The sequence below is a fragment of the Carcharodon carcharias genome, chromosome 19, assembly GCF_017639515.1.
Source record: "Carcharodon carcharias isolate sCarCar2 chromosome 19, sCarCar2.pri, whole genome shotgun sequence".
In the NCBI taxonomy this organism is placed as follows: domain Eukaryota; kingdom Metazoa; phylum Chordata; class Chondrichthyes; order Lamniformes; family Lamnidae; genus Carcharodon; species Carcharodon carcharias.
Window position 1 is genome coordinate 65002052 of NC_054485.1, and position 16332 is coordinate 65018383.

The following is a 16332-nucleotide window of genomic DNA, read 5'->3' on the forward strand; positions in this document are numbered from 1 at the left end:
GACACGGGACGGGGACGGTGACACGGGATTCGGTCAGTGTCACGGGACGGGGAGGGTGACACGGGATTGGGTCGGTGACATGGGACGTGGACAGTGACTCGGGATTGGGTCGGTGACACGGGACGGGGAAGGTGACACGGGATTGGGTCGGTGACACGGGACGGGGACGGTGACACGGGATTGGGTCAGTGACACGGGACGGGGACGGTGATATGGGATTGAGTCGGTGACACAGGACGGGTACGGTGACACGGGACGGGGAAGGGGACGGTGACACGGGACGGGGACGGTGACACGGGTTTGGGTCGGTGACACAGGATGGGGCCGGTGACGTGGGATTGAGTCGGTGAAACAGGACGGGGACGGTGACACGGGACGGGGACGGTGAATTGGGATGGGGACCGTGACACGGGACGGGGACGGTGATACGGGATGAGGACACTGATAGGGGACGGGGACCGTGACACGGGACAGGGACGGTGAGACGGGATTGGGTCGGTGACACGGGACGGGGACAGTGACACGGGATTGGGACAGTGACACGGGATTGGGTCATTAACATGGGACGGGGACGGTGACACGGGATGGGGACGGTGACATGGGACGGGGACGGGGACAGTGACACGGGACGGGGACGGTGACACGGGATTGGGTCGGTGACACAGGACGGGGACGGTGACATGGGATTGGTTCGGTGACAGGGGACAGGGTCCGTGACACAGGACGGGGACGGTGACATGGGACGGGGACGCTTACACGGGATTGGGTCAGTGACACTGGACGGGGACGGTGACACGGGATGGGGATGGTGACACGGGGTGGGGTCGGTGACACGGGACGGGGACTGTGACACGGGACGGGGACGGTGACACGGGATGGGGATGGTGACACAGGACGGGGACGGGGACGGGGACAGGGACACGGGACGGGGACGGTGACACGAGACGGGGACGGTGACATGAGACGGGGAAGGTGACACGGGTCGGGGACAGTGACATGGGACAGGAGTGGTGACACGAGATGGGGACGGTGACACGGGCCGGGGACGGTGACACGAGACGGGGACGGGGATACGGGAAGGGAACGGTGACACGGGACGGGGACGGTGACATGGGACAGCAGTGGTGACACGAGATGGGGACGGTGACACAGGACAGGGACTGGTACAGGGACACGGGATTGGGTCAGTGACACGGGACGGTGACGGTGACAATGGGGATGGTGACATGGGACGGGGACTGTAACACAGGACAGGGACAGTGATAGAGGACGAGGACGGTGACACGGGACAGGGACGTTGACACGGGTTTGGGTCGGTGACACGGGACGAGGACGGTGACACGGGTTTGGGTCGGTGACAGGGGACGGGGATGTTGACACGGGATTGGGTCGGTGACACGGGATGGGGCTGGTGACGTGGGATTGAGTCGGTGAAACAGGACGGGGACGGTGACACGGGACGGGGACAGTGACATGGGACAGGAGTGGTGACACGAGATGGGGACGGTGACACAGGCCGGGGACGGTGACACGGGATGAGGACACTGATAGGGGACGGGGACGGTGACACGGGACGGGGACGGTGACATGGGACAGGAGTGGTGACACGGGACGGGGACGGTGACACGAGACGGGGACGGTGACACGAGACGGGGACGGTGACACAGGACAGGGATGGGTACAGGGACACGGGATTGGGTCAGTGACATGGGACGGGGACGGTGACAATGGGGATGGTGACATGGGACGGGGACTGTGACAAAGGACAGGGACAGTGATAGAGGACGAGGACGGTGACACGGGACAGGGACGTTGACACGGGATTGGGTCGGTGACACGGGACGAGGACGGTGACACGGGATTGGGTCGGTGATACGGGACGGGGACGTTGACACGGGATTGGGTCGGTGACACGGGACGGGGATATTGACACGGGTTTGGGTCGGTGACACGGGATGGGGCCGGTGACGTGGGATTGAGTCGGTGAAACAGGACGGGGACGGTGACACGGGATGGGGACGGTGACATGGGATTGGTTCGGTGACACGGGACAGGGTCCGTGACACAGGACGGGGACAGTGACACGCGACGGGGACGGTTACACGGGATTGGGTCAGTGACACTGGACGGGGACGGTGACACGGGATGGGGATGTTGACACGGGGCGGGGTCGGTGACACGGGACAGGGACGTTGACATGGGACGGGTCAGTGACACGATTCGGGGACTGTGACACGGGATTGGGTCGGTGACACGGGACAGGGACGGTGACACGGGATTGGGTCGGTGACACGGGACGGGGACGGTGACACGGGATTGGGTCGGTGACACGGGACGGGGACGGTGACACGGGATTGGGTCAGTGACATGGGATTGGGTCGGTGACACGGGACGGGGACGGTGACACGAGACGGGGTCGGTGTCACGGGACGGGGACGGTGACACGGGACGGGGATGGTGACATGGGACGGGGACGGTGACACGGGTTTGGGTCAGTGACACGGGATGTGGCCGGTGACGTGGAATTGAGTCGGTGAAACAGGACGTGGACGGTGACACGGGACGGGGACGGTGAAATGGGATGGGGACCGTGACACGGGACGGGGACGGTGATACGGGATGAGGACACTGATAGGGGACGGGGACGGTGACACGGGACAGGGACAGTGACACGGGATTGGGTCGGTGACACGGGACGGGGACAGTGACACGGGATTGGGACGGTGACACGGGATTGGGTCATTGACACGGGACGGGGACGGTGACACGGGATGGGGACGGTGACATGGGACGGGGACGGGGACAGTGACACGGGACGGGGACGGTGACACGGGATTGGGTCGGTGACACAGGACGGGGAAGGTGACATGGGATTGGTTCGGTGACACGGGACAGGGTCCGTGACACAGGACGGGGACGGTGACACGGGACGGGGACGCTTACACGGGATTGGGTCAGTGACACTGGACGGGGACGGTGACACGGGATGGGGATGGTGACACGGGGCGGGGTCGGTGACACGGGACGGGGACTGTGACACGGGGCGGGGTCGGTGACACGGGATGGGGATGGTGACACAGGACGGGGACGGGGACGGGGACAGGGACACGGGACGGAGACGGTGACACGAGACGGGGACGGTGACATGAGACGGGGACGGTGACACGGGTCGGGGACAGTGACATGGGACAGGAGTGGTGACACGAGATGGGGACGGTGACACGGGCCGGGGACGGTGACACGAGACGGGGACGGGGATACGGGAAGGGAACGGTGACACGGGACGGGGACGGTGACATGGGACAGGAGTGGTGACACGAGATGGGGACGGTGACACGGGACAGGGACGGTGACACAAGACGGGGACGGTGACACAGGACAGGGACTGGTACAGGGACACGGGATTGGGTCAGTGACACGGGACGGTGACGGTGACAATGGGGATGGTGACATGGGACGGGGACTGTGACACAGGACAGGGACAGTGATAGAGGACGAGGACGGTGACACGGGACAGGGACGTTGACACGGGATTGGGTCGGTGACACGGGACGAGGACGGTGACACGGGATTGGGTCGGTGACACGGGACGGGGATGTTGACACGGGATTGGGTCGGTGACACGGGATGGGGCTGGTGACGTGGGATTGAGTCGGTGACACAGGACAGGGTCGGTGACACGGGACGGGGACAGTGACACGGGACAGGGACGTTGACACGGGATTGGGTCGGTGACACGGGACGAGGACGGTGACACGGGATTGGGTCGGTGATACGGGACGGGGACGTTGACACGGGATTGGGTCGGTGACACGGGACGGGGATATTGACACGGGTTTGGGTCGGTGACACGGGATGGGGCCGGTGACGTGGGATTGAGTCGGTGAAACAGGACGGGGACGGTGACACGGGATGGGGACGGTGACATGGGATTGGTTCGGTGACACGGGACAGGGTCCGTGACACAGGACGGGGACAGTGACACGCGACGGGGACGGTTACACGGGATTGGGTCAGTGACACTGGACGGGGACGGTGACACGGGATGGGGATGTTGACACGGGGCGGGGTCGGTGACACGGGACGGGGACGGTGAAACGGGACGGGGTCTGTGACATGGGACGGGTCAGTGACACGATTCGGGGACGGTGACACGGGATAGGGTCAGTGACACGGGACGGGGACGGTGACACAGGATTGGGTCGGTGACACGGGACGGGGACGGTTACAAGGGATTGGGTCGGTGACACGGGACGGGAATGGTGACACGGGATTGGGTCAGTGACATGGGATTGGGTCGGTGACACAGGACGGGGACGGTGACACGAGACGGGGTCGGTGACACAGGACGGGGACGGTGACACGGGACGGGGATGGTGACATGGGACGGGGACGGTGACACGGGTTTGGGTCGGTGACACGGGATGTGGCCGGTGACGTGGAATTGAGTCGGTGAAACAGGACGGGGACGGTGACACGGGACGGGGACGGTGAAATGGGATGGGGACCGTGACACGGGACGGGGACGGTGATACGGGATGAGGACACTGATAGGGGACGGGGACGGTGACACGGGACAGGGACGGTGACACGGGATTGGGTCGGTGACACGGGACGGGGACAGTGACACGGGATTGGGACGGTGACACGGGATTGGGTCATTAACACGGGACGGGGACGGTGACACGGGATGGGGACGGTGACATGGGACGGGGACGGGGACAGTGACACGGGACGGGGACGGTGACACGGGATTGGGTCGGTGACACAGGACGGGGAAGGTGACATGGGATTGGTTCGGTGACACGGGACAGGGTCCGTGACACAGGACGGGGACGGTGACACGGGACGGGGACGCTTACACGGGATTGGGTCAGTGACACTGGACGGGGACGGTGACACGGGTCGGGGACAGTGACATGGGACAGGAGTGGTGACACGAGATGGGGACGGTGACACGGGCCGGGGACGGTGACACGAGACGGGGACGGGGATACGGGAAGGGAACGGTGACACGGGACGGGGACGGTGACATGGGACAGGAGTGGTGACACGAGATGGGGACGGTGACACGGGACAGGGACGGTGACACAAGACGGGGACGGTGACACAGGACAGGGACTGGTACAGGGACACGGGATTGGGTCAGTGACACGGGACGGTGACGGTGACAATGGGGATGGTGACATGGGACGGGGACTGTGACACAGGACAGGGACAGTGATAGAGGACGAGGACGGTGACACGGGACAGGGACGTTGACACGGGATTGGGTCGGTGACACGGGACGAGGACGGTGACACGGGATTGGGTCGGTGACACGGGACGGGGACGTTGACACGGGATTGGGTCGGTGACACGGGATGGGGCTGGTGACGTGGGATTGAGTCGGTGACACAGGACAGGGTCGGTGACACGGGACGGGGACAGTGACACGGGACAGGGACGTTGACACGGGATTGGGTCGGTGACACGGGACGAGGACGGTGACACGGGATTGGGTCGGTGATACGGGACGGGGACGTTGACACGGGATTGGGTCGGTGACACGGGACGGGGATATTGACACGGGTTTGGGTCGGTGACACGGGATGGGGCCGGTGACGTGGGATTGAGTCGGTGAAACAGGACGGGGACGGTGACACGGGATGGGGACGGTGACATGGGATTGGTTCGGTGACACGGGACAGGGTCCGTGACACAGGACGGGGACAGTGACACGCGACGGGGACGGTTACACGGGATTGGGTCAGTGACACTGGACGGGGACGGTGACACGGGATGGGGATGTTGACACGGGGCGGGGTCGGTGACACGGGACGGGGACGGTGAAACGGGACGGGGTCTGTGACATGGGACGGGTCAGTGACACGATTCGGGGACTGTGACACGGGATTGGGTCAGTGACACGGGACAGGGACGGTGACACGGGATTGGGTCGGTGACACGGGACGGGGACGGTGACACGGGATTGGGTCGGTGACACGGGACGGGGACGGTGACACGGGATTGGGTCAGTGACATGGGATTGGGTCGGTGACACAGGACGGGGACGGTGACACGAGACGGGGTCGGTGTCACGGGACGGGGACGGTGACACGGGACGGGGATGGTGACATGGGACGGGGACGGTGACACGGGTTTGGGTCGGTGACACGGGATGTGGCCGGTGACGTGGAATTGAGTCGGTGAAACAGGACGGGGACGGTGACACGGGACGGGGACGGTGAAATGGGATGGGGACCGTGACACGGGACGGGGACGGTGATACGGGATGAGGACACTGATAGGGGACGGGGACGGTGACACGGGACAGGGACAGTGACACGGGATTGGGTCGGTGACACGGGACGGGGACAGTGACACGGGATTGGGACGGTGACACGGGATTGGGTCATTAACACGGGACGGGGACGGTGACACGGGATGGGGACGGTGACATGGGACGGGGACGGGGACAGTGACACGGGACGGGGACGGTGACACGGGATTGGGTCGGTGACACAGGACGGGGAAGGTGACATGGGATTGGTTCGGTGACACGGGACAGGGTCCGTGACACAGGACGGGGACGGTGACACGGGACGGGGACGCTTACACGGGATTGGGTCAGTGACACTGGACGGGGACGGTGACACGGGATGGGGATGGTGACACGGGGCGGGGTCGGTGACACGGGACGGGGACTGTGACACGGGACGGGGACGGTGACATGGGATGGGGATGGTGACACAGGACGGGGACGGGGACGGGGACAGGGACACGGGACGGAGACGGTGACACGAGACGGGGACGGTGACATGAGACGGGGACGGTGACACGGGTCGGGGACAGTGACATGGGACAGGAGTGGTGACACGAGATGGGGACGGTGACACGGGCCGGGGACGGTGACACGAGACGGGGACGGGGATACGGGAAGGGAACGGTGACACGGGACGGGGACGGTGACATGGGACAGGAGTGGTGACACGAGATGGGGACGGTGACACGGGACAGGGACGGTGACACAAGACGGGGACGGTGACACAGGACAGGGACTGGTACAGGGACACGGGATTGGGTCAGTGACACGGGACGGTGACGGTGACAATGGGGATGGTGACATGGGACGGGGACTGTGACACAGGACAGGGACAGTGATAGAGGACGAGGACGGTGACACGGGACAGGGACGTTGACACGGGATTGGGTCGGTGACACGGGACAGGGACGTTGACACGGGATTGGGTCGGTGACACGGGACGAGGACGGTGACACGGGATTGGGTCGGTGACACGGGACGGGGATGTTGACACGGGATTGGGTCGGTGACACGGGATGGGGACGGTGACACGGGATTGGGTCGGTGACACGGGATGGGGACGGTGACACGGGACGGGGACAGTGACACGGGACGGGGACGTTGACACGGGATTGGGTCGGTAACACGGGACGGGGTCGGTGACACGGGACGGGGACAGTGACACGGGATGGGAACGGTGACACGCGATGGGGACGTGGACAGTGACACAGGACGGGGACGTCGACACGGGATTGGGTCGGTAACACGGGACGGGGACGGTGACATGGGATGGGGATGGTGGCATGGGGCGGGGTCGGTGACACGGGACGGGGACGGTGACACGGGACGGGGTCTGTGACATGGGCCGGGTCGGTGACACGATTCGGGGACTGTGACACGGGATTCGGTCAGTGTCACGGGACGGGGAGGGTGACACGGGATTGGGTCGGTGACACGGGACGGGGAAGGTGACACGGGATGGGGACGGTGATATGGGATTGAGTCGGTGACACAGGACGGGTACGGCGACACGGGACGGGGACGGGGACGGTGAAACGGGATGGGGACGGTGACACGGGATTGGGTCGGTGGCATGGGATTGGGTCGGTGATACGGGACGGGGACGGTGACACGAGACGGGGTCGGTGTCACGGGACGGGGACGGTGACACGGGACGGGGATGGTGACATGGGACGGGGACGGTGAAACAGGACGGGGACGGTGACACGGGACGGGGACGGTGAAATGGGATGGGGACCGTGACACGGGACGGGGACGGTGGTACGGGATGAGGACACTGATAGGGGACGGGGACGGTGACACGGGACAGGGACGGTGACACGGGATTGGGTCGGTGACACGGGACGGGGACGGTGACACGGGATTGGGACAGTGACACGGGATTGGGTCATTAACACGGGACGGGGACGGTGACACGGGATGTGGACGGTGACACGGGACGGGGACGGGGACAGTGACACGGGACGGGGACGGTGACACGGGATTGGGTCGGTGACACAGGACGGGGACGGTGACATGGGATTGGTTCGGTGACACAGGACGGGGTCGGTGACACGGGACGGGGACAGTGACACAGGACGGGGACGTTGACACTGGATTGGGTCGGTAACACGGGACGGGGACGGTGACATGTGATGGGGATGGTGGCACGGGGCGGGGTCGGTGACACGGGACGGGGACGGTGACACGGGACGGGGTCTGTGACATGGGACGGGTCGGTGACACGATTCGGGGACTGTGACACGGGATTGGGTCGGTGACACGGGACAGGGACGGTGACACGGGATTGGGTCGGTGACACGGGATTCGGTCAGTGTCACGGGACGGGGAGGGTGACACGGGATTGGGTCGGTGACACGGGACAGGGGACGGTGACACGGGATTGGGTCGGTGACACAGGACGGGCGGTGCAGGCGGGATTGGGTCGGTGACACGGGACGTGGACAGTGACTCGGGATTGGGTCGGTGACACGGGACGGGGACGGTGACACGGGATTGGGTCGGTGACACGGGACGGGGACGGTGATATGGGATTGAGTCGGTGACACAGGACGGGTACGGCGACACGGGACGGGGACGGGGACGGTGAAACGGGATGGGGACGGTGACACGGGATTGGGTCGGTGACACGGGACGGGGACGGTGACACGGGATTGGGTCGGTGACACGGGATTGGGTCGGTGACACGGGACGGGGACGGTGACACGGGATTGGGTCGGTGGCATGGGATTGGGTCGGTGACACGGGACGGGGACGGTGACACGAGACGGGGTCGGTATCACGAGACGGGGACGGTGACACGGGACGGGGATGGTGACATGGGACGGGGACGGTGAAACAGGACGGGGACGGTGACACGGGACGGGGACGGTGAAATGGGATGGGGACCGTGACACGGGACGGGGACGGTGATACGGGATGAGGACACTGATAGGGGACGGGGACGGTGACACGGGACAGGGACGGTGACACGGGATTGGGTCGGTGACACGGGACGGGGACAGTGACACGGGATTGGGACAGTGACACGGGATTGGGTCATTAACACGGGACGGGGACGGTGACACGGGATGTGGACGGTGACACGGGACGGGGACAGGGACAGTGACACGGGACGGGGACGGTGACACGGGATTGGGTCGGTGACACAGGACGGGGACGGTGACATGGGATTGGTTCGGTGACACGGGACAGGGTCCGTGACACAGGACGGGGATGGTGACACGGGACGGGGACGCTTACACGGGATTGGGTCGGTGACATGGGACGGGGACGGTGACACGGGACGGGGACGGTGACACGGGACGGGGATGGTGACATGGGACGGGGACGGTGACACGGGACGGGGACGGGTACAGGGACACGGGATTGGGTCGGTGACACGGGGCGGGGACGGTGACTATGGGGATAGTGACATGGGACCGGGACGGTGACACGGGACAGGGACAGTGACACGGGATTGGGTCGGTGACACGGGACGGGGACGTTGACACGGGATTGGGTCGGTGACACGGGACGGGGACGGTGATATGGGATTGAGTCGGTGACACAGGACGGGTACGGTGACACGGGACGGGGACGGGGACGGTGAAACGAGATGGGGACGGTGACACAGGATGGGGACGTTGACACGGGACGGGGACATGGGACAGGGACGGTGACACGAGACGGGGACGGTGATACAGGACGGGGACGGTGACACGAGACGGGGATGGTGACACGAGACGGGTACGGTGACACAGGACGAGGACGTTGACACGAGGCGGCGTCGGTGACATGAGATGGGGGCGGTGACACGAGACGGGGACGGTGACATGAGACGGGGACAGTGACACGGGACGGGGGCGGTGACACGGGACGGCGACGGTGACACGGGATGGGGCTGGTGACACGGGACGGGGACGGTGACACGGGATGGGGCTGGTGACACGGGATGGGGCTGGTGACATGGGACGGGGACGGTGACACTGGACGGGGACGGTGATACTGGACGGGGACGGGGGCGGTGACAAGGGATGGGGCTGGTGACACGGGACGGGGACGGTGACACTGGACGGGGACGGTGATACTGGACAGGGACGGGGGCGGTGACACGAGACGGGGACGGTGACAGGGACACGGGACGGGGATGGTGACACGAGACGGGGACGGTGACACAAGACGGGGACGTTGACACGAGACGGGGACGGTGACACGGGACGTGGAAGGTGACATGGGACGGGGATGGTGACACGAGACAGGGACGGTGATACGGTACGGGGAAGGTGACACGAGACGGGGATGGGGACATGGGACGGGGACGGTGACACGAGACGGGGACAGTGACACGGGACGGGGACTGTGACACGGGAAGGGGACGGTGACACGAGACGGGGATGGTGACACGGGACGGGGACGGGGACAGGGACATGGGATTGGGTCGGTGACACAGGGGGGAAGGTGACTATGGGGACGGTGACATGGGACGGGGTCGGTGACACAGGACGGGGACGGTGACACGGGACGGGATGGTGAAACGGGATGGGGATGGTGATAGGGGACGGGGACAGTGACACGGGACGGGGACAGTGACACGGGATTGGGTCGGTGACACAGGACGGGGACGGTGATAAGGGACAGAGACGGTGATACGCGACGGGGACGGTGTCACGGGATGGGGACGTGGACGGTGACATGGGATGGGGACGTTAATACGGGATGGGAACGTGGACGGTGAAACAGGACGGGGACGTTGACATGGGATGGGGTCAGTAACACGGGACGGGGACGGTGACATGGGACGGGGACAGTGACATGAGACAGGGACGGTGACACGAGACGGGGACAGTGACATGAGATGGGGACAGTGACATGGGATGGGGACGGTGACACGGGACGGGAGTGGTGACACAGGATGGGGACGGTGACACAGGACAGGGACGGTGTCACGGGACGGGGCTGGTGACACGGGACGGGGACAGTGACACAGGACAGGGCTGGTGACATGGGACGGGGACGGTGACACGGGATGGGGCTGGTGACACGGGACAGGGACGGTAACACAGGACGGGGACAGTGACACGGGACGGGGATGGGGACGGTGACATGAGATGGGGACGGTGACACGGGATGGGGACGGTGACACGGGACGGGGACGGGGACAGTGACACGGGACGGGGACGGTGACACGGGATTGGGTCGGTGACACAGGACGGGGACGGTGACATGGGATTGGTTCGGTGACACGGGACAGGGTCCGTGACACAGGACGGGGATGGTGACATGGGACGGGGACGCTTACACGGGATTGGGTCGGTGACATGGGACGGGGACGGTGACACGGGACGGGGACGGTGACACGGGACGGGGATGGTGACATGGGACGGGGACGGTGACACGGGACGGGGATGGGGACAGGGACACGGGATTGGGTCGGTGACACGGGGCGGGGACGGTGACTATGGGGATAGTGACATGGGACCGGGACGGTGACACGGGACAGGGACAGTGACACGGGATTGGGTCGGTGACACGGGACGGGGACGGTGACTTGGGATTGAGTCGGTGACACAGAACGCGTACGGTGACACGGGACGGGGACGGGGACAGGGAAATGGGATGGGGACGGTGACACAGGATGGGGACGTTGACACGGGACGGGGACATGGGACAGGGACGGTGACACGAGTCAGGGACGGTGATACAGGACGGGGACGGTGACACGAGACGGGGATGGTGACACGAGACGGGTACGGTGACACAGGACGAGGACGTTGACACGAGGCGGCGTCGGTGACATGAGATGGGGATGGTGACACAGTACGGGGACGGCGACAGGGACACGGGACGGGGACGGGGGCGGTGACACGAGACGGGGACGGTGACATGAGACGGGGACAGTGACACGGGCCGGGGACGGTGACACGGGACAGGGATGGTGACACGGGATGGGGGCGGTGACACGGGACGGCGACGGTGACACGGGATGGGGCTGGTGACACGGGACGGGGACGGTGACACGGGATGGGGCTGGTGACACGGGATGGGGCTGGTGACATGGGACGGGGACGGTGACACTGGACGGGGACGGTGATACTGGACGGGGACGGGGGCGGTGACAAGGGATGGGGCTGGTGACACGGGACGGGGACGGTGACACTGGACGGGGACGGTGATACTGGACAGGGACGGGGGCGGTGACACGAGACGGGGACAGTGACAGGGACACGGGACGGGGATGGTGACACGAGACGGGGACGGTGACACAAGACGGGGACGTTGACACGAGACGGGGACGGTGACACGGAACGTGGAAGGTGACATGGGACGGGGATGGTGACACGAGACAGGGACGGTGATACGGTACGGGGAAGGTGACACGAGACGGGGATGGGGACATGGGACGGGGACGGTGACACGAGACGGGGACGGTGACACGGGACGGGGACGGTGACACGGGAAGGGGACGGTGACACGAGACGGGGATGGTGACACGGGACGGGGACGGGGACAGGGACATGGGATTGGGTCGGTGACACAGGGGGGAAGGTGACTATGGGGACGGTGACATGGGACGGGGTCGGTGACACAGGACGGGGACAGTGACACGGGACGGGATGGTGAAACGGGATGGGGATGGTGATAGGGGACGGGGACAGTGACACGGGACGGGGACAGTGACACGGGATTGGGTCGGTGACACAGGACGGGGACGGTGATAAGGGACAGAGACAGTGACATGCGACGGGGACGGTGTCACGGGATGGGGACGGGGACGGTGACATGGGATGGGGACGTTAATACGGGATGGGAACGTGGACGGTGAAACAGGACGGGGACGTTGACATGGGATGGGGTCAGTAACACGGGACGGGGACGGTGACATGGGACGGGGACAGTGACATGAGACAGGGACGGTGACACGAGACGGGGACAGTGACATGAGATGGGGACGGTGTCACGGGATGGGGACGGTGACACGGGACGGGAGTGGTGACACGGGACGGGGACGGTGACACAGGACAGGGACGGTGTCACGGGACGGGGCTGGTGACACGGGACGGGGACAGTGACACAGGACAGGGCTGGTGACATGGGACGGGGACAGTGACACGGGATGGGGCTGGTGACACGGGACAGGGACGGTGACACGCGACGGGGACGGTGTCACGGGATGGGGACGGGGACGGTGACATGGGATGGGGACGTTAATACGGGATGGGAACGTGGACGGTGAAACAGGACGGGGACGTTGACATGGGATGGGGTCAGTAACACGGGACGGGGACGGTGACATGGGACGGGGACAGTGACATGAGACAGGGACGGTGACACGAGACGGGGACAGTGACATGAGATGGGGACGGTGACACGGGATGGGGACGGTGACACGGGACGGGAGTGGTGACACGGGACGGGGACGGTGACACAGGACAGGGACGGTGTCACGGGACGGGGCTGGTGACACGGGACGGGGACAGTGACACAGGACAGGGCTGGTGACATGGGACGGGGACGGTGACACGGGATGGGGCTGGTGACACGGGACAGGGACGGTAACACAGGACGGGGACAGTGACCCGGGACGGGGATGGGGACGGTGACATGAGATGGGGACGGTGACACGGGATGGGGACGGTGACACGGGACGGGAGTGCTGACACGGTTTTGGGCTGGTGACACGGGATGGGGCTGGCGACATGGGACGGGGACGGTGATACTGGACGGGGACGGGGCGGTGACACGAGACGGGGACATTGACACGGGATTGGGTCTGTGACACATGACGGGGACGGTGACACGGGACAGGGACGGTGACACAGGATGGGGACGGTGACACGGGACGGGGTCGGTGACACGGGATGGGGACGGTGACACGGGATGGGAACGGTGACACGGGATGGGGTCGGTGACATGGGACGGGGTCGGTGACATGGGATGGGGACGGTGACACGGGAGGCGTCGGTGACACGGGACGAGGATGGTGACATGGGAAGGGGTCAGTGACATGAGACGGGGACGGTGACACGAGATGGGGACTGTGACACGGGATTGGTTAGGTGTCACGGGACAGGGACGGTGACACGGGATGGGGACGGTGACACGGGACAGGGACGGTGACACGGGATTGGGTCAGTGACACGGGATGGGGACTGTGACACGGGATTGGTTAGGTGACACGGGACAGGGACGGTGACACGGGATGGGGACGGTGACACGGGACAGGGACGGTGACACGGGATTGGGTCAGTGACACGGGATGGGGACGGTGACACGGGATTGGGTGGGTGACACGGGATGGGGCTTATGACATGTGACAGATACGCTGACACGAGACGGGGACGGTGACGCGGGACGGGGATGGGGACGGTGACACGGGACAGGGACGGTGACATGGGACAGGGGCGCTTATACGGGACAGAGATGGTGATGCTGCATGGGGACCCGGGATTGGGCGGGTCCCGGAATCGGGATGGAGACCATGGATAGGAACCAGTGATGGTGACTGGGTCCCAGTTCATGGACAGGGACCCGGGAGTGGGACGGTGACACGGGACAGGGACGGTGACATGGGACCGGGACGGTGACATGGGATTGGGATGATGAGACAGGACAGAGATGGTGACACAGGACGGGGACGGTGACACAGGACGGGGACAGTGACACAGGACAGGGATGGTGACACGGGACGGGGACGGTGACATAGGACAGGGACGGTGACACGGGACGGGGTCGGTGACACGGGATTGGGTCGGTGACACGGCATTGGGTCGGTGACACAGGACGGCAATGGTGACACAGGATTGGGTCGGTGACACAGGACGGGGACGGTGACACGGGATTGGGTCGGTGACACAGGACGGAGACGGTGACATGGGATTGAGTCGGTGACACAGGATGTGGACGGTGACACGGGATTGGGTCGGTGACACGGGACGGGGACGGTGATATGGGATTGAGTCGGTGACACAGGACGGGTACGGTGACACGGGACGGGGACGGGGACGGTGAAACGGGATGGGGACGTTGACACGGGATTGGGTCGGTGACACGGGATTGGGTCGGTGACATGGGATTGGGTCGGTGACACGGGACAGGGACGGTGACACGGGACGGGGACGGGGACAGTGACACGGGATTGGGTCGGTGACACGGGATTGGGTCGGTGACACGGGACAGGGACGGTGACATGGGATTGGGTCGGTGACATGGGATTGGGTCGGTGATACGGGACGGGGACGGTGACACGAGACGGGGTCGGTGTCACGGGACGGGGACGGTGACACGGGACGGGGACAGTGACACGGGACGGGGATGGGGACGGTGACACAGGACGGGGATGGTGACACAGGGCGGGGACGGTGACTATGGGGATGGTGACATGGGATGGGGACGGTGACACGGGAGGCGTCGGTGACACGGGACGAGGATGGTGACATGGGACGGGGTCAGTGACACGGGATGGGAACGGTGACACGGGACGGGGTCGGTGACACGGGACGGGGTCGGTGACATGGGACGGGGTCTGTGACATGAGACGGGGATGGTGACACGAGATGGGGACTGTGACACGGGATTGGTTTGGTGACACGGGACAGGGACGGTGACACGGGATTGGGTCGGTGACACGGGATGGGGACGGTGAAACGGGATGGGGCTTATGACACGTGACAGATACGCTGACACGAGACGGGGACGGTGACATGGGACAGGGACGGGGACGGGGACGGTGACACGGGACAGGGACGGTGACATGGGACAGGGGCGCTTATACGGGACAGAGATGGTGATGCTGCATGGGGACCCGGGATTGGGCGGGTCCCGGAATCGGGATGGAGACCATGGATAGGAACCAGTGATGGTGACTGGGTCCCAGTTCATGGACAGGGACCCAGGAGTGGGACGGTGACACGGGACAGGGACGGTGACATGGGACGGGGACGGTGACACAGGACGGGGACAGTGACACAGGACAGGGATGGTGACACGGGACGGGGTCGGTGACAGGGATTGGGCTGGTGACACGGGATTGGGTCGGTGACACGGGA